The 20541-nt window shown below is 43.8% G+C and overlaps 1 protein-coding gene across 1 annotated transcript in view; it reads left to right on the top strand.

Moving 5' to 3' along the window:
* The first annotated feature begins 680 nt into the window (after positions 1 to 680).
* LOC115093516 overlaps positions 681 to 20541 on the top strand; it is a 173567-nt gene continuing 153706 nt past the window's right edge. Inside the window, exon 1 of the mRNA XM_029605350.1 lies at positions 681 to 1439. The gene's annotated coding sequence lies outside the window, so the exon portion shown is untranslated. The remainder of the gene's footprint in view (positions 1440 to 20541) is intronic.

Raw genomic sequence — 20541 nt, 5'->3', positions numbered from 1 at the left:
AAAGGGAGCCCTCTCACTAGGATTCCAGGGGACAGCCGCTGGGAGAGCAATGCACATTTAAAGTCACCATGGGATCTAGCTAGAGGTCTGTAATTAGGACGCCTACCTACGCAGAGAGAAACCCTGTAAGACAGTCAGGTGTACACTCATCATTTTGGACAAAGGGACTTTAACTTCACTTTAATAATCCATAAACTTTATTTTAACACCTAGACCCGGTCCTGGCTGAGTTCTTACAGCCTCTCACCTCATGGGAAGCACCTAAAATACAGTGCACACAGTTCTTTCATCCACTGGGCCATAAGCCAGAGCCTCCCCCCATAAAGAGAGTCCCCCCTCCCCCAGGGATTAAGAGTCAGCGTGGGAGGGTAATGGTTAGCTGGAGCAGCCCCAGAAGATATAAATAAGATTGTGTGCCCTTGGAACTTAACACCCCACTAAGGGTTACATTTAAAAATGCATAAGGCATCATCCCCAACTCTTTCATACCTTGTGCAGCACCAGAGGGTGCGGATAAACCAGGCTGGTTTGTGCATTCCCTCCAAGGAGGGACTCAGCTAAGCCTGGACAATGCTCAGATGCAACCTCACAAAAGCGTGAAACATTCCAGCAGGGGCGCTTGAGTGCCACTTCGGCGGGTAACCATGGGTTACGCGGAGGGGGGGCTGCGGCGTCTCGGGCTGGCGCGCCTGCCTTTCAGGCTGCGCTCAGCACCAGCAGGCAGTGTCCGCCTGCCCCTCGGGATCCGCTCGGCTCTGAGGAGGCACTCGCGGCCGTGTGCGTCGCTCTCGTTTCCCTGCAGCTCTCGTGCGTGGACTCTCTTCCCCCTGGTTCCCTGCGGATCTCGCTGTCGGCAGTCTCACTCTCACCACTTCTGCACCTCTCAGGGTCAGGCATCCTTCTGCAGCGGCTCTTCTTTCCAGCTGGCTCTTTGCACCTCCTCCTCCTCCTCCTGCCAGGCTCGGGGTCTCTTGGGGTCAGCACAGCCTCTCTTCTCCGTAGCTCCTGGGTGACTGAGACTCCCAGGCTTCAGTGCCTCACCTTAATGTCCTCTGAATTAACTCCTCCTCCTCCTCCATGTGCTTCCTGGTTTCCGCACGTGGATCCCCCCCCCTGCTTTTTCATCAGTGGCAGGATTGCTCCAGGGGTTTCTGTGGGTTTTTTTGTTTTTAATTCCCGTCTTCTGTGCTGCATGCTGCAATTCTTCTTCTCTGCCTCCAGGGGGAGCTCTCTCTTCACAGCTGGCCCCCTCTCCTCCTCAGGCTGGCCTTGTTCTCTCCCCTGCTCTTCTTCCCGCAGCTTGGCTGCCCTCGCTGTCTGGGCTGCCAGTGCTGTGGACTGAGCGGCTCTGCCGGGTCCAAACCTCCATGTGCCTCTTCAGCTACTGCAACATTTTTCTTTTTAACTCTGGACTCTGCCAGCTCCCGGGACCTCCAGGAGTAAGTAATGTAAATATTTATTTTAGCTCCATGCAAAACTATGTGTGTGTGTGTGTTTTGTCTGGATGTGAATGCGGCTCGGGGGGGGGGGGAGAGCAGAAACTGTAAGAGCGTCACCCACGGATTCACTGCATTGCCTTCGTCCCCTTTCCAGTGCTCAGCCCCAAAATAAGAGACAGATGCATCCTCTCGTTTGTGGGTATAGATAGGGATGGCGCCGTCATGAACGGAATCTGCATGCAGTGTATACCGAGGATGAGAAAAACCGAGCCCATAAAGAATGCAAAATGAATTATTAATGCACGATTAGAAAATGTTTGATCTTTCTGGCCTTCTGTCGTATATAGTGCCCTCCTGTTTTATTTCTGTAGTCATGAATTATACGATCCATTTTGTCTAGCGAGGCATTTAGGTCTGTTACCTCTTTCTACGAATTATAAGCTTTAAATGTTTGATTTCGAAAAATAGGGATCATTTATTACTTCAGAATTTTTATTTTTTTTTTTGGGGGGGGGGAGGGTGTGTGGAGGTGTACGGTAGAGGGGAGAATTTTTTTCAGTTATATTCCCAGATATTATACTGTGTATTTGTTCAAGGCAGTTTAAATAGAAACATCATCTCTCTGTTTAATACACACACACACACACACACGTTAATGAATTCTGGCTTTTAATTGTAAAGCCATCACAACTGAGGCAGCTGATAACTACAGCGATATGTGATCATGGCAAAAAAAAATAAGAGGATGCTGTTTCTCAGGAGGTTTATCTTTCTCTCTAAAACATTTTGCACCTTGGTAAAAATATGCTGCTTTGGACTAATTGTCACTGCTTTGGATGTGTGTGTGTGTACCTGGATATTTTCCTTTGCCTGCCTTTTGAATGTTTCATTGCCTCTGGATGTTTTGATCGTCTGTGGCTGCCAGACAAGCATCTTACTTAGACGTTCTGCTGAAGGAAAATCATCTTCCTTCCTAATGCTAAACACCTTGCAATGCCTTTTGGCACAAAAGGAGCTGTTTCCTATGGGAAAACAAACCTGCTTCTGCATTCTATACTTAGAAGCTTTAATTAGCTATTTAATGGTGGTTGTTAATGATGAAGAGCTATTAAAATGCTTTATGCATCAGCTGAGGATTTTTTGGTGTGTGTGTGTGGTTTGAGTTGCTTCGTCGCCCCCCCACATCCATTTGTCTGAGCTGAATCTCTTAAGCGTAAATGAAAAGGTGGTATGCAGTATTATAATTTAGTTAAGTGTGTACCTCTTGTAACAGATATTAGGTTGTAGCACTGATGAGATAAGTACAAGGTAGACAGCTTGGGTAAAGCATTTGATATTCTCCTAGAGTCTGTTACTTGTGTCATAGACATGGAGTACTGATATAAAACTGGAACATATCACCTGTTTGAATGGGGGGAGGGGAGGGGCTAGAAGCTTTCAGAATTCATACTGTGAAAACAAAAATGTCTGATTTATTACCATGTGCACAAAACTGACTCAGTTTTAATTATGGGATGACTTTTTAGTCAGCTTTCCTACAGATAAAAGTGACTATAAAATGATGTCATCAGGGTGTCTGTCCTCTTCAAGCGGGTCCTGTTCCTCCAGCAGCTTTTGAATTGTTCATCCAGTTTCATTCAGATTTCTGCCACAGATAGAGGAGCATCCTATGATGGCCTGCTCACACTTTTCATGTGTTCTCCATGCCATCCCTGCTTAGAATCCCTGTACATAATAACATAAGAAGTGCCTTACTGAGTCAGCCTGAAGGTCCATCAGGCTCAGGATCCTGTTTCCAATAGCAGCCAATTCAGGTCACATGTAGCTGGCAGGATCCCATGTGACTAAACGGTGCCTTTTCTCAAGACTATTTGGTTAATAACAATTTATGGATTTCTCCAATAACTTGTCCAAACTGTTTTTAAACCAAGCTACGCTAGCTTCCTTTCTCACATCCTCCAGCAATGAATTCCAGAGCTTAACTGTGGATTGAGTGAAAAATAATTTTCTCAGCTTTGTTTTAGATGTGCTACTTACTACTTTCATGGAGTAGCACCTAGTTTCTGTAGTATTTGAAAAAGTACATAACAGATTCACATTTACCTGCTGATTCCACTCATGATTTTATAGACTTTTATCATATTCCCCCTTCAGCTGTTTCTTCTTCAGACTGAACAACCCAAACCTCTTTAGCCTTTCCTCATAGGGGAGCTGTTCCATTCCCTTTATCATTTTGGTCCCCCTTCTCTGTACCTTCTCCATCGCAACTATATCTTTTTTGAGATGCAGCGACCAGAATTGTACAAAGTACTCTAGGTGCAGTCTCACCATGGAGCGATACAGAGGCATTACGACATTTTCTGTTTTATTCACCATTCCCTTCCTAATAATTCCTAACATTCAGTTTACTTTTTTGACCACCACAGCACATTGAGCTGATGATTTCACTGTATTATTCATTATGAAATCCAGATCTTTTTCCTGGGTGATAACTCCTAACATTGTGTAACTATAGCATGGGTTATTTTTCCCTATATGCATCACCTTGCACTTATCCACATTAAATTTCATCTGCCATTTGGATGCCCAATTTCCCAGTCTCACAAGGTCCTCCTGCAATTTATCACAATCCACTTGTGTTTTCACTACTCTGCATAATTTTGTGTCAGCTGCAAATTTGATCACCTCACTCGTCAAAGCTTTTCGAGAGTAGAGACCACATATCCGATGGTAAAGTGCAAGGCACAATGAGATGATTCAGTTACAATTGTGTCTGAATGAGACAAGATTTATTACCACTGCGGATCAATTACAAACAATAGTGGGTTAGAATTTGAAACCACCAAATATTTTTTAGTCCAATGAGTGTTTAAGCCCCTGAGGCAGCAGCTGTGAAAGCTGCGAAACTCGGCCTGAGTCGGGCAGTACATTTTAAACACGTCTCTGCACCAATAAAGATTTGAAAAAGACCTAGGCATCTACCCTTTTTGTTTTCCTAGCATTCCCAATGCAGGCAGGCCCAAGGGAGCAGAGGCAGAGCCCAGGCATTGAACCTGGGTCTTCTGCAAGCAACCCTGCAGTTCAGCCATCAGTTTGGCCTGTGTGCAACTTTCACTGCACTGACCAGCTTCCGTGTGACTTGCATGCAGGAACCTTGATTTGGACGGCTAAGAAGTTTCAGTCTACTTTCTTCTCTGCTTAGTACCTGGAAATTAAAAGGGTGCAATATAGGAAAGCTTTGCAGTAACATTAGGCATTACTGGAATGCTAAAAGATTCTGGGAGGAGTAATTTTAGTCTGTGAGGCTGGAAATATTCCATTAAGGAAGGAAAAATAGTCTTGCCTTGTAGTTTAGTAATGGGATGCTTCAGGAACTCATGGCTCCTGCTCTGGTGGTAAGTGAATCCACTGCTAGGTAGGTAAACTCTGTACATGCTCTCAGAGCTGGGGCACTTGCCAAGTTCTGGCCTGTGCTGCTCCCAAAACACAAGGAAGAATACATTTTACTATCAGTTTTGCCTTTTTAGTCAGTATGGATCTCTCTGCCTGAGGAGGAGCACTGCATGTCACTCCCTTTCAAGCCAACTGTGTTAAAGTTCTACTTGAATAATCCTCTTTGAAACGCCCTTCTGGCAAGGTCATTTCCAGCCTGGCATCACTGCTAAGAGCTCAAAGAAATAAGCATGTTAAATACAAAAAATTCAATCTGATCACCATTGCATCTTCAGATGTTTTACATTTTTAAGTATCATGCTAATTGTACAGATGAGTCATACTGGCTCATAGGACCCAAACCTACTGCAACTGATTTTCTTTGCAATGTGATATTTTGTTGCAGTGTATTTTGTTTGCTTGCTATTAATGTGGGCATTTTTTTTTTGTAATAAGAATTGTGTGTTTTGCAATCTACAATCATTTTAACCCGCAGGCGAAGCGAAAGAGCTTTAAATATGTGGTTTCGGTTGAGGTGCTGCCCTTTATACAGAAATAAAGACTTTGGGCAATCGGAGAAATATTCCTGCAGATCTGACCAGCCAGCTGATTAGAGCAGCACCTTTTTACTTCCTTAGTATCCACAGAGTGACCTCATTTCCCGCTGCCCGTTGTCCATTGCTACTAGTACCAGCTCAGCATTTTTTCTATGCACATCCTCTGTCGAGTATTGTATTAGTTCTTTGAGCCGTATTAGCATTTAGTTCCTCCCTTAGTGGAGTGGGAGTTAAGATTTCCTGAACCAACTGTCTGCTGTCCTCTCCTGATCGCTGAAAATGGGTTACCCACTGGCCTGATGTTCATCGTGTGCGATGCAATGGAAAATAACTAACGTGACAACTTTCACTTGTGATCAGTGGGGGGATCTTCTTTACCTTGGTGTTTCTAGATCATTTTATCATGGATTCCATGTGTAGGCAAAAAGTGTGAATTTTTGTATTTGTACAAATGAGACTAAAGGGTCAGGTCTTACCTGGACCGGAAAAGAAAAGGGGCCGTGGGTATCTGGTCTCCATCCATTCAGGGGGTTTTGGTGAACAGTGGAGATTCTTTGGTTAAGGTGCTGAATTCTTTTATTTTGTTTCCAGAGGGATAAACAGGGGCGCATTGGTAGTTGGGCTGTCTGTGCAGGGTTAAGTGGCATGAGAACTCCCTTCCTGGTGCTTTGGGTCCAAAAGGGTTTGGGTTCAATGGTGGAAGTGATGTCACATGTGCTACCTAATTTGTTTTAACTGCTCCCTCTTTATAAAGCTCTGTTACTGGCTGTGAGGTTCCAGATCCATAGATTCGTCAGTACCTGAACTATATGCTCAAACCTTATAAGCTGAAGGCATTTCTCAAGATGTATCTCGGACCTGTCCTGATATTCTTGAAAGAGGGTTTTGGCGAAGATCTGAATGTAAGTTTTGGAGATAGTTGCAACTAAAATGACTCCTTAAGGTAGAAAGGTTATGCACCACCGCAGTAAAATATTTATTTTGTCTTTTGGTGCAAAATTATCATGCATTAGAGGTACTGTCCGGTACCTTTTTTTTTTATGGATAATAACCATACTTTAGGTTATGATAAATTATAAAAAGTACCATTTTGCTTTCATTTAAGCAGCAAAGAGCTAACTAAGTGTGATAGTCAATATCATAGAATGTTTTAATGTTTTTTATATGCAAATAAAACTCCCTTTTCAAATTGTATTCAGTCTTATAATACAGAAAACCAAAACTCTCCTAATGTTTCTCTCTCACAACTGTGAAAGGAATAGAGCTTCTTGCATTTATCTTGAAGCTTGTAGATGGATGTATTCAGTGTCCTCTTAGTCAATCTATTTTCCTAAGTTGTGACATATGCCTAGTGTTTCAACGCCTCGCGTCTGCTTCAGGGGCTGGAGAGAGCTAACTGCAAAATAATTACGATAATAAAAGCAAAAGTTTTAAACCAGAACAAGGCAAATCTCCAACATGACTTCCTTGAAAACAGCATTCTTTAATTAAATGACTGCCTTCTTCTTTGGCAGATAACGTCAACCGCTTTTGCATCAGTTTTTATATGGCTGCTGAACAATCACAGTTTCTTCTCACACTGGAGGCTGACTTCTCTAAATCAAGTTCTCTATTATGTCCAATGACCTTACTTATATGGTGATAGTCAACTTACTAACATGGGTGAATCTCCTCCCTTGCCGCTTGCTAGAATCACTGAGTTTTGGATATTCATCAAAAAACTAAGATAAAACCTATACCTACCCTCCCCTTAAATGGACCTCTGAACAAAATGAATCCTGTCCACAGTAAATCTATATATGATGTTTATTCTCATTTATCGAACCGATGTTGGAGACTCCTCCACTTATCTGCCAATTAATGAAAATAATATTCAGGTGATTCTTCATCTACTGGGAAAAGAGAGCTTGTCGTCTACTCAGACTTCTCAAGAAAATCAGTAAAATGAAGACCACTCTACTTCTTCTCTATTTAGACCTCTGGGCATAACAGTATCCCAGCTAAAAATGAATTTTTGTTCCAGTTGAAGCAAGTTTGTGAAAATCTCCTCCTCTTGCTGATTGCTGAAGTTTGACTAATGCTGCTCTTCTAACCACTTCTATTTTGTGGGAATGTCTAATCCAATGCCCTCCTAAGGGTGCTTCCAGTTTCTGCATCTGATTATTTACTCTCTCAGATAATAGAAGGACTAGGGGGCATTCCATGAAGTTAGCAAGTAGCACATTTAAAACTAAACAGAACATTTTTTAACTCCATGCACAATTAAGCTCTGGAATTTGTTGCCAGGGGATGTGGTTAGTGCAGTTAGTGTAGCTGGGTTTAAAAAAGGTTTGGATAAGTTCTTGGAGGAGAAATCCATTACCTGCTATTAATCAAGTTGACTCAGGGAATAGCCACTGCTATTACTGGCATCAGTAGCATGGGATCTACTTAATGTTTTGGGTACTTGCCAGGTACTAGTAGCCTGGATTGGCCACTGTTGGAAAAAGGATGCTGGGCTTGATGGACCCTCGATCTGATCCAGTTTGGCAATTTCTTATGTTTTTACATCCATTTTACATCCATGCAAACCCTCCCTGAACCCCCGGACATAGTTTTTTGTTTCTACAAATATTATGCTCAATGTTAATTTATTTGGCTATCATTTGTTTCAGAGTAGCCTGATTCAATCTACTCACAGTTCCTATCAATCCCTCCCCACCTCCCTGTTTAATGTAACTCTCTTTCCATATGTTGTTTTTGTTTGATGTAAACCGATATGATGTCCCCACTAATATCGGTATAGAAATTTAATAAATAAATAAATCTACAACAAGCTTCAAGATAAGTGCAAGAAGCTCTGTTCCTTTTACAGTTGTGAGAGTGAACATCGGGAGAATTTTTTGTTTTTCTATCTTATCAGACTGAATACAGTTCCAAAAGGGAGTTTTATTTGCATATAAAAAACATTTAAAAATTCTATGAGATTCAATATCACACACTTCACTCTTTGCTGCTTAAGTGAAAGTAAAACGGTACTTTTTGTAATTTCTGATCATAACCTAAAGTTTGGTTGTTATCCATAAAAAGAGTTACTGGACACTAGAATTAGACAATTAAGTTATAATACCCCATATTGTGTTTGTTTTAGGTTCTTGGGGGTACACAAGAAAGGCCAGTTTGGTTATTATAATGCATAAAAGATTAGCCAGCACTCAAAATACAGTCCAACTTTTCCATCCGCTTTGGAAAAATATTTTCTGAATGTTGGATTTTGTAAGACGCAGAACGTGACCCCCTCATCAGGGACCTCCACTTTCCATTTCTGTGAACTGCCACAGAGGCCACTTGATCTCATCTGTTCCTTTCCCATCTTTCCCGGGAAGGAGCCTCTGTGTTACCTTTCCCAGAATTTTTTGACTCTAAAAATGCCTCTGAGCTCTTTTGCTGGTATTTGTAGTCTGCTACTGCCTGCTAAGGAGCTTTCTTAAATGAACACTGCGCTGGCCCATGCGGAGAGAGCAAGGTTTAATCCCTCCTAAATATAATTAATATATACAACTAAAGAGCAAGAACTGTAAATGGCCACATAGAATTGAAAAAAATATAAGAGCAAGATAAAAGGGAGAAAAAAGTTTCCAACTTTCTAAATTATTTTTCCACCCTTGCATTGTTTATAGGATTAGGACCTGCATAGGCGGTAAGATGAGTGCCATTTCTGCACAGCAGCGGGAGGAGAGGATTTTGGAGGGCTGTTATGGTTAGAAAGCTGGATGCGTGTAAGCATGCAGATATATTTTATAAAATCACAAGCAGTAAGCACATCTGAAGAGAAACCATCGCTGCATGTACAGTGAGGGTTAGGAAGTGACCGCAGTGGCTCACAGTAATGGGCTGGCAACCAGGAGACCGAGTTCATGTCCTGCTTCTGTTACTGACCCTCACTGTGGCTTTGGACTCGATTACAAACCAAGCATCTGAATTTCCAGGCAGTAAATAATTGTTTTTAATCCATTCTGGGAAGGCATTGCCGTAGGCAGATCTTTAAGCTGCGGCATGAAAGAGCCAGCTTCAGGACTTGAGGAATGAAGCCAGATTTCTTAATCTGTGCAGAAGTAAAGCAAGTTAGGGGTGAAGTGTTTCAGGGGTAAGCACAGCCAACCAGCATAGTCATAAGGACTCTAACCAGGGCGGATTGCAGGAAAGTGTCAGCCTGGGGGAGTTTTTCAAAAGCAGCCCACTGGGTATCCATCTGACTCTCTCTTCTTCACTTTCCCTGCAGCTTGTACTTCGACAGCTCCCCAAAACAAGCCAGACTGACCCTTAAGTACTTCACGCCATCTAGACCCTGGCAGAATTGAGCCAAAATATCTCCAACATAAAGTTCACATGTTCCCTAGGTAACTAAGTAGAACACACCCTGTACCAGGGGTAAGCAAAGTGAACTGCAGCCCCTCCCCATCCCATGTTTGATCAAATCTCTCCCATATATAAATATCCTGAATTCCTGGCCTAGTGTTATAGTCTCTTGGCATCGAATCAGCTCTTGAACCACCTGCCAAGCACACTGCCAGCCAGAAAAACAGATCCCTACACAGAAACCAGACGCTCACAGAATACCTCACCTCAGACACGCATGCAGAACATGCAGACCCTTACCAAATGCAGAATAAGAGGGATTTCTATGTACAAGGGATATCGTATATGGGACATGCTTGTATACATCTACTTGATGATGCGAAGTCTGGGGCTCATGTTGCAGGGGATCGGGTGTTGGCTCCTACTCACTTTCGTTACGTCACCTTCTTTATGTCACATACACACTTTAGCAGCTATGTTTGAACCGTTGCTCTGATAAGTAACCACTGTGCGTGCTGGTGGTGATTGCACGAGTTTTGTATTTTATATTTTGTATTAAGCATTATATGTCGTTCTGTGGTCAGCCACAAGGGAAGATATATGGGGAGGGAGGGGGGTTTAAAGGGAAGAAAAAACTGTGATGCAATCATTTTTGGTATATACACTTTATTCCTGTTGTATTGTGCAACTTTCAGCATCAATAAAACTGTTAAAACAAACAAAAAAAAAAAAAGAATAAGAGATCATAAAATAGAAATAGAAATGTGCAGATAAAAGCTGAAACCACAAAAAGCAGTGCAACAATGGAAAAAGATGTCGTCATTGCTCATAAAAAAAGAAAAAAATCAAGAAAGATAAATCAATTATACCCAACAAAAAGAATAAATATTTCAGAAGAGTTGATGAAAACAATATCCAGTAATTAAAAACACATACAAATTTTTAATAGCTCCCAAATACCAAAAAAAATTTCCAAAAACAGACATCAAATAACCAATTAAAATTAATGATTAAACAATCCTCCCTCTCCGTGCCTGGAAACCTTTGATGCCAGGAACCCCGAGAAAGTTGTTGATTAGTCAGGGGTGGGGGATGCACACATTTTCTCCTCTTATACTATATACACACGCATGCGTGCTCACTGATACACTCCCATGCACGCTTACTGATACACACTCACATATGCACGCTGACACCACAATCACACTCGCACAAGCATGCTCGCTGACTCACATACAAATGCTAATTGGCTCACTCACATAAACTTAAAAAAGTGTTTTTACTTACATTAGAGCAGGACCCCTGGAGAATAGGGGGCTGACTGTTAATGTGCCGGGAGGGAGGTATTCCATGGCGTGCTAAAGAGAGGGATGCACGACCCTGATAATGTTTGGGGTTTTTTGGGGTTATTTTTCTCATTCCTTCTATTTTTGCCCCCGCCTGAGAGTGACGGAGAGGCCAGCGACATAGAACAGTGGGAGGCCTCAAGGCAGCGGTGGGAGGTCTGTGGCCTGCGGTCTGCCTCCTGCCCGGGCAGGCAGCGGTGGCAGGAATATTTTATGTCACCGAGGCTGAAGGGGGAGGGCTCAGAGCAGTAGAAAAAGGCCGCGATTGTAGAAGAACAGAAAACTATTGCTTTGCTCCCTCTTCCAGCCCCTCTCCTCCTGTTCCCTGCAAGCTTCCTGAAGGAGGTGGGCCCTGAGCTCTCCAGCGTTCTCCCCCCCCCCCCCCCCCCCCCGAGACCCCCAGCAATTGCTACAAATTCTGGGTGAAATCTAGAAAGGTCCCAAGTATGCTGATTGATGGAGAATGGGGATTGAGAGCTGCTGGAAGCCGGGTGAGGAGGAGGAGGGTAGAGAGAATGGGACTCCTCTCTTCCTCTCCTTTCTGCCTTGGGGATCCTGGTACTCCATTCCCTGCCAGAGCTGGATTTAGGATTTGGGTGCCCATAGGCAGGATTGGAGATTGGGGGGAGGGAGACCCTGGAGATCAAATAGTGAGTGAATTCCCTCCACCATTAGCCCCTCCAGAGTGCCATAGAGTGAAGGGGACAACTGGAACAGACTCAGATCTGGCCTGGGTGTTTGGCGCCTTCAAAATTTGGCACCTTAGGCAATGGCCTATGCCTAAATCTGGGCCTGTTCCCAGCCCTTCCCCATGAATCTCCCAGTGGTCCTGGAGCCCCCAGGCCTCACTCCTGATCCCTGGTAGTCCTTCAGCCACTTCCCCCTGGAAAAAGCATCCTTTCCAGCAACTTTCCTGCCCTCCTTCCTTAGCCAGTAAGGCACAGGCCTCGTCTGAGCCAAAATCAGTGGGCTTTCCTCTGCCGTAGGGGATAAGGACAGATTAGCTTGTTCTGCCTGCTCTCCTCAGCCTCCTCGGACTGGATTCAAGAGGGTGGTCCGCTCTTTGCCTCGGGAGAGGAAGGAAGGAAGCAGTACTGCTCACTCATCCCCCTCACTCCCTTCATTCACTCTCTCCAATCACCTCACTCACAGACTGCCCCCCCCCCCCCCCCCCCCAAATTCTGATCCTCTCACTGAAGCCCCCGGTCCCCTCAGTCCTCTCACGTCCCGCAGCTCCTTCGAGCCCCTCACTCTCTTCCTCTTTCGTCTTCCCCCATGCAACTTGCAAACCCCTGTGATGTGCTCTCTGTTTTGCTCTCCTATGTCCCCTCACTCCTGCTCTCCCCCCCCCCCCCCCCACCACCACTTTCGTTCTCCTTTTCCTCCTTTTGCTCACTCGCTCTTCCACCCCCACATCCCCTTCCACCTCCCCTAGTGTGGCCACCAGGGTCAGAGACATCCGGGCCCAGGAAAGGCAGCAGAAGTAATGGTGCTGGCCAGGCATCCTCCCTCACAGCCGCCTCAGTTGTGCCGAGAAATCACCCGGTGAAAGCGGAGACTGCAGCTTGCTCTCTGCCTTTCCAAAACATTCATTTCCTATAATGGCTTGGCTTTGGCTCTTTTTTTTTTTTTTTAATAAAATCTGTAATTTTCAACTGTCAGGACAGATAATTGACATCCGTACTCAATATACATAAATCAGAACGTTTTGTACAATCAATTTGTTACACAAAACACATGTTCATGTGCAGCGTTAGTGTCACTGCCCTGAAGGTTGCATATAAATGCTGAATAAAAGGACAAAAAAACAAAGCAGTGTGAATGGTGATGGATATAGATACCTGCAGCGTCAAATGGCCTCCTGAGAATAGGAGTGAGGAGCAAAGATGAGTGTGATCGTAAGCTGAAAATGGAAAAAAAAATATTTCATAACAGATGTGGGTAGTGAACTCCCGCACCACTCCCAGAGTAATCGTCAAGTCACTGATACTGTTCCCTCTAAGCTGTGCGCTTGTGTGCGTGCACCAAGGGCGTGAACTCCACTCGCAGCAAAACATGGCACGCGCAAGAATTCAATGTTATTTGCTTTATACTGGCTCACAGTGCACAGAATTGAACTCGGCTTATAAAAAAAAATTGCATAAAAAACCGTTTTTTGCATGCAGTCTTTCAAAGCATTGAGGGAACAGTGTGTTTAATTTCGCAATGATACTCACATGCTTTATTTCTTAAATTTGATAAGACACAGGTACATTGCCGGGGGAGGGGACGAGGTGGGGCTGGTGACCTGTCGTAAGGTCTCTGGCATACAGGGGCATTTGTCGGCAGATAAGAGGGCTATCGGGGATCCTGTAACGTCCGTTCCTCTTAACCGAATGTCCTGGTTTAGTAGCACAGCAGTCGCTTATGTAAAATACGGCAGCTCTAGCCCCACTCCAAAGAAAGAGGGAAAAACCACAGAGCGAGACTAAACTGGCTTCCGTGTCATCACCGCCTCACACAGTCCCATTATATTCCCCTCCCATTTCCACGGGGAATTTGTCCAATTCACAAATCACAGCACCAAAACACAGGGCAGGTCAGAGCCCTGATCCAGAGTCACCTTGTGGACTCCCAGCCACTGTTACCAGGAAGGTGCCCAGAACAACTCTCTTTCCCCTACGAGTTGTTCTTACCAGATGGAGGCCGTATAACAGATTTTCCTCAACCCCAGCGTGACAGGAAAGAAAAAGGAAAACAAAAACTCAAACACAAAATGTGTGGCACCTTGCCTTAGAATTACTCTAATTCCCCAAATCAAAGATTGACCTTAGTAGATGTCCATCGCCATGTTCCTCTGTGTAGGTCTGTGATGGGCTCGGGCCCACCTCCATCTCTTCCACAGAGTTCTCGGCCTGCTGCAGGGAGGGGGTTTATAAGCCTCGGTTTCGGAGGGAGAGAGAGAGGAAGATGGATGAAAACAGCGTCTATTTTCCATCTGTTGCTGGCCGTGATGCAAGTTTGCCCCTCGACCAGCTGGACTGACCTGTGACGTCGGACGCCGAGGAAGGAGACGGTCCCGGAAGCGGCATAAGAACAGCCGCGTTGTGTTCTGAAACCGAGGGAGAGAGAGAGGAGGACGGAGGAACACAGCGTCTATTTTCCATCTGTTGCTGGCCATGATGCAAGTTTGCCCCTCGACCAGCTGGACTGACCTGTGACGTCTGATGCCGAGGAAGGAGGCGGTCTCGGAAGTGGCATAAGAACAGCCGCGCGCAGTCAGCGGGCTTTGCTGGGCTTCGCCCGATTCGCCGAATAAGTAAGACTCTCTTTTCTTGATCCTTACTCCTCTCTCTCTGGGTCATCAGTTCCTGTTAATAATATATTAGCATAATGAGAAGTAGTTGGGACCTTTCCTTTTTGGATTTATAAAATGCCTCCAAAACGTAAAGGTAGGGTTAGAGTTTTCCCCACTCTCCCAACCTTATCCGCTGTACAACAGGAAATCACCAACTATATGGTCTCACCTATACTACAGGATAGGGATGCCAAGGATTTTGATGTACCGAAGGGTCAGTGAGGACCCCTTGTGTCTGCAAAAGAGGCCTCTCTAAGCCCTAACACCGGGCTACCGCCAATACACAGGGCGTTGGAAACTACTCCTGGATTGACTGTGAATGTTGATGAAGATCTAGGACTCAGTGTGGGGAATTTTCAATCCCACAATTAGAGCCCAGACACTCACGTTACCCCTGCGAGTTTAACAGGGGAAAACGAGAGGTTGTCTCTGGTAACTCCAGTTAATGGAGGGAAAGACTCTTTGCCTAATATCCAGCCAGCTGGAGTTATGACCCACCCTGCATTGGTAACAATGGAAATACAAACGGATATGATGGCAGGCATGTCTATAAATATTAAGAATTTGGAAGGGAAAATTGATTCAATATATGGTAAAAATGAGCAAGAATTAAAAAAAATTCAAAGTCAGATTAAAGAAACCAATGATAGAGTAAAATATTTGGAAAATCAGGAAAGGAAATCCTTGGATTTTAATGCTGCGGTAGTGAAAGATAGGGAAGCAATGAGTAGACGTATAGAAATGCTTGAAAATAGTACTAAGAAGCTTAACTTAAGATTTTTAAACTTTCCTAGAGTGGTTGGGGAAGAGCCCCTAATTACTTTAAAAAAGATCTTGGTTGAGCAACTTGGGTTTTCCTTGGAACAATCTTCTGTTATCAATAATTGTTATTTTATTCCTGTTAGAAGGGAATCACCAGGAATGGAAATGTTTCAGGGAAACCTCTCTAATTTTTTGGAGGACTCGTCCGCAAATGTAATAAGTTGGGGTACATTATTAGCAACCTTCAACTCTACCGCTGATGTTAATGCAGTAATGAAAAAATACTTTAATAAATATCCAATTACCTATTACAAAAATCAATAAAAATCTTTCCTGATTTGGCATCCTCTACTCAAACAAGACGGAAAGCTTTTTTGGCCTTTCGTCAAGAAGCAATTTCATTGGGTTTTTCTTTTTTATTACGTTTTCCTTGTAAATGTATAGTAAAAAGACAAGAAGATGTGTTTATATTTTTTGTTCCCGACCAATTAAAAAATTTCCTGGATCAAACGAGGCAACCTACCTCAACCCCGGGTTGCAGTTAAAGAAGGAAAAGGTATAGGATATGCTAATAGATTTATCATGGTAAAAAAAAAAAGTTTCCTAAAGTGTCTCCGAAATGTAGGAATTAAAAACCCTCCAATTTGATTGATAAATAAATCGAGAGGTTAACATAACTTTGTTTTTCTTGTAAAGCTCAATTTTTTTCTGAATTTATATGTTAATCAGTTATTGTTGTTTCAAATATGCAATAATGTTTTGATTGTATATTGAAAATTGATAAGTAAAGAATTAAAAAAAAAAAAAAAAGTCTCGGTTTCAGGGAAGGGCTGATCCCAGGATTGGTTGGGCCGGGTTGCCAAGGCGACCGGGGCCTCCACCCTCAGCTTGCTCCTCACTTAGACACAGCCTCGGTGCCATAGACTCAACTGGTCTCTTGTGTTGGAGCTCCGCCCTGGGCTTACTTTTCTTGAGTCTGTCTGGCCCTATGTCTCTGTGTGTCTTGCTGCCATGTCGCACCAACGCGCAAGGATTTCATTCCGAAATTCTCGCTCCTGCTTTACCTCGCGTATCGTCTGCCTAGGCAAAGTCCGCGGGGCAAAGACGCCCCATGACACTGGCCCGCCACTCGATTTCAGAGGGAAACTCTAAGGGGAGCATCCTTTGGAAAGTCAACTTGCAAATACCCGAACTACATCTGGATCATGAATTTTATTCATAAGATGTCTGAGCTCTGAAGTTCTCGGCCTAAAGAGCTTAATTGGTCTGTTCGATTAAAAACTTCCCTCGGTTCTTTGCATTGTGCAAACTGGTAAGAAAGGAAACGTACGTATTTATAGATAATGGTGCTTGTCTTATACATTAACAACAGTTTTCCCCACATAGAGGAGAAAGAAAAGAGAAATTTTAAAGGTGTGTTTTTCCCACTGGTGAACAGCAACGACCTGGCCACCAATGCCAATGTGGTTTCTGGAGAGTTGTAATCTGCTGGTACTAGACTGACTACTCTTTTCTAATGCTGCTCCTGAGTCTGCCTCGCAGGAGCACATTTTGTGACCTATTGACTTTCCTCTGCAAAAGGGGCGCTGCTTATGTGGGATTTATACCTTCAAGGTATTTGAATAAACCTGGCCCTTATTAATATTATATTTTTACTTGAGGACCATGATCACAGTTTGTTTGTTTTTTTTCATGTTGTGTAGGCCCTTCAGGACAGTGACACTAACGCTGCACATGAACATATGTTTTGTTAAGAAATTGACTGTACAAAATGTTCTGATTTATGTATATTGAGTACGGATGTCAATTATCTGTCCTGACAGTTGAAAATTACAGATTTTATTTTACTAAAAAAAAAAAAAAAGCCAAAACCAAGCCATAACATAAATGTTACAAGCTTTATGAATGGAAATGGTTTACGATCAATAACGATTCCCTGAACATTTTGCCAATTTTCAAACATTCTGCTGTGACCCAGTTTAGAACTGAGTGAGCACTTTGCTGTTGAAGAGGACATTTTTATTATTATAGCACAGGGCAGGCTAACTCTAATCCTGGAAAGCCCTAAACAGACCAGTTTTTCAGGAGATCCACAAATAAATATGGATGATGTATATCCGCATGCACTCCATGGTATGCAAATATATCTTAATATGGTGAGAGATTCCCGTTGCAGCTGGATCCTGTCCAGGAAAGCCAAGGAAACCTAGGAGACTGGCTATTCGGGTGACAGCCTCTCCAGTTTTGATAGGCATTTCGTTTGTAATTAAGCTTGGTGGCAAAACATGGAGGGGGTAAGGGCCTGGTGTTGGATTAAGTAACGGATCTTGTATGCTCATCATAGAATAAATACAAATCCTTGCAGAAATGCAGACGGTCACATGGGATAGACCTGTCTGGCAGGCTGTGCGGGGAATCTAGGAGGCCAGATGTTCAGGCATCAGCTGCACTGAGCTGCAAGGTTAGTATTCAGATTGCCCATATTGGCCCAGTTGCTATCTAAAAGTATGGTCAAAATTAGAAGTCTTGGGGGAAACACAGCTGCTTAGTAGAGATGTGCATTCATTGATTGATTAGTGTATCTCACGAATGAAGAGTAGGTGCACAAAACTGATGGTATGCGCATATATGGGTGGCTGCCGATTATATGCACATACCATCAGTTTTGCGTGCCTACTCTCCGTTCGTGAGATATGCACAGACCGCCGAAATGAATGAAACGAATGGACCAATAAATGCGCATCCCTACTGCTTAGGTTGCCAGGTTTGTCTAGCAGGCTACCTAGGAGACACTAGCCACATGATAGCTATTTAGATCATTACAGAGATTTGTGGTTAGACATGGAAAGGGAGGGGTATGAACTGAGTAGGGAATTTGTAAGCTCATGTGCACAAGTTGATAGAGGAAGGTAGCAAAAACTGGTCCTGGATAAGGCAGAGATATTTTACAAGTGGGTATGGTCTTTGGCAGTCAGGATATGCCTGGGTGGTGCAGTTAGTCTTTTCTGCCATCATCTGCCACGTTATTATGTACATCTTTCTCCAAGGGACAGAAAATGGGAGAAATCGCTTAGTACTTCCCTTTTATAGAAGGAACTAAATGCATTCCACGTATGCTTGTCATCTTAAAGGTTTCTCCCATGCCTGGCATATTGAAACTTTAGAATGTTTGTGTGAGTTATTGCTCTTCTAGTTTGGAATATAATGGTCATTGACATGATGGGAACTGATATCGCTAGAGCATGGCGTAATCAGCAGGATGGGCCTTTGGCTTTTATTCAGCCCTTGTCCTGGTCCTTGGAGAACAGTAATGGACTGCATCATGTTCTCATCTTACATGCATTCATCCCATAATGCACCTGTAACCCACTTTCACAACAGGCACAGGTGTCGCAGAGTGGTCTTTTCTTGCCAAGCAGCTGCCAGATTCTCTGTATCGGACAGTGTAATGCTTTCTTTGTAGGAATAGTTTCAGTGGACAGAGACGGGGCCAAGCCAGTGGGGTCAGCAGCAGTGTTCTGCTCTCAGGTGCGGAAGACCAGGTCTGAATCTGGAGCCTGGCTGCTTCTTCTCCTTTTTTTTTATTTTAATTTTAAATGCCAAAATCACTCTATCCTTTCATAGATAGGGTTTGTAAGTGTGTCATGTCCGGCATTAAGAAGAATGGATATCCTTAAACTCGGTCTTATCCGAGAAACATGAAATTTTAATAAAGAAAGCCGCAATAGAAGAGTCAAACAAGCAAATTCTGAGGAGAAAGACAAGACAACTTGGAAATGTTATGCAGTTGAGGCCTTAAATCTGCGGTGCTTACAGTGTTGGTGCATTCACGCTCTTCCAGGGGCCCTGACAAAAGGATGACCATTATCTTCTGCTGTTCAAACTCTTCTCTTTCGCCAGGCCTTTGCAACTGGATTGAACTTGTAAGGGATTACATTGATTGCCCATTCTGAGTTACACTCACCCTGCCCAAGGCTTCTGAATTAATATACCTTTAAAAGTGAAATGGGTTTGATACGCTCGTCCCTGGTCTCTGGAACACTGTTTGTTCACATCATATCACCACCGCTCAAAAGAGGCCTAGAACAGGAATAACATTGGCAATAGGTATGCATGGTAAAAAAAACAAAAGAATCATGTTGTGTCGTCATGTTGTTTTGTTTCCTCAGTTCTGTCTTTTATATTATTTTGTTTCACCATGCACATTATTTGTGCCGTTTCCATTAAAGCCAATGGAGCAAGCAGTTTTTGTTGAGAACACTGTGGCTTTCTATCCCAATTTTAAGAGACTTGCAGGCAGGCAGCCACAACAACACTGCCACAAGGCACCAAGAGCGGGGCAGTGGCATCAACATCCCAAGATAGCAAGAGAGAGGCAGAGGAAGAGGAATCCATAGCCCCAGGGCAATGATGCCAAAAAAGTGTGAGCAGTTGGGTTGGACCCCCAAAGGTTTGGAAACTGGTGTTCAGTGGGCAGAGTAGCATTTGCGGTGGCATCGCCATCCCAAGGCACCCAGAGAGAGATGCAGAGTAAGCAATAGACGAATCAACACCCCAAGGCGAACCCTGCTAAGATTTGGGCATTGGTGCAGAGATCCCAAGGGTGGTCCATCGAATGAGTGAGTTTTTCAGGCTGTGTGTCTGGGGTATGAATCTGGACTCTCTGTGGGCCCTTCCCTGTATCATGGGAGGCAGAAGGCATTTTCTTTGTCTCGGGACAGTCACTACAGTCGGACTCCTCTGTGCTCAACAGTTTGGGGATTAGATCACTGACCTCCCTCCCAGCTCCCGGTCTCCTGCTGTCTTGGTTTCCTCTCTCTGCCTGCGTGTGGCTTCGGACACTGCCGTGGTCCCCTCTTTCTCTCCATGTAGCTCCAGACCAGGGCCTTACAGGCTTCTGCCCTCCCCCCAATGACCCTCTCCACACTGTCTTCTGAGGTAAACATGTCACATAAAATAAGACGTATATTATATTTACATGCACTGCTGTGGTGCCATCCAGAAAACCCTGCAGAAAAGACACTTGAACCCATATAGCATTCAGCCTATTGTAATCCATATTGGGTGTGAGCTTGGCCCTCAGAAAGCCATGAATAAACAATTTCAACTGTAACACAGTAATGCTCCAATACCAAAACAGCACTAACTGCTAGTAACAATCCTAGCTATGCAAAGACAGCACTGCAAATATTACACCAGGCCCTAAAATACCAATACACCTCCTATTAGAAAAAGAGACCAAGGCAGTCTGCTGTAGAGCCCTATACACAAACTGCACACTAGCAGAATACCTCACCTTGGTCACACATGCAGAACACAGACAGTCCTTC

This window comes from Rhinatrema bivittatum, chromosome 6 (genome assembly GCF_901001135.1).
Source record: "Rhinatrema bivittatum chromosome 6, aRhiBiv1.1, whole genome shotgun sequence".
Taxonomy (NCBI): domain Eukaryota; kingdom Metazoa; phylum Chordata; class Amphibia; order Gymnophiona; family Rhinatrematidae; genus Rhinatrema; species Rhinatrema bivittatum.
The sequence above is the reverse complement of the archived record's forward strand: the minus strand, read 5'-3'. Positions and strand labels throughout refer to the sequence as shown.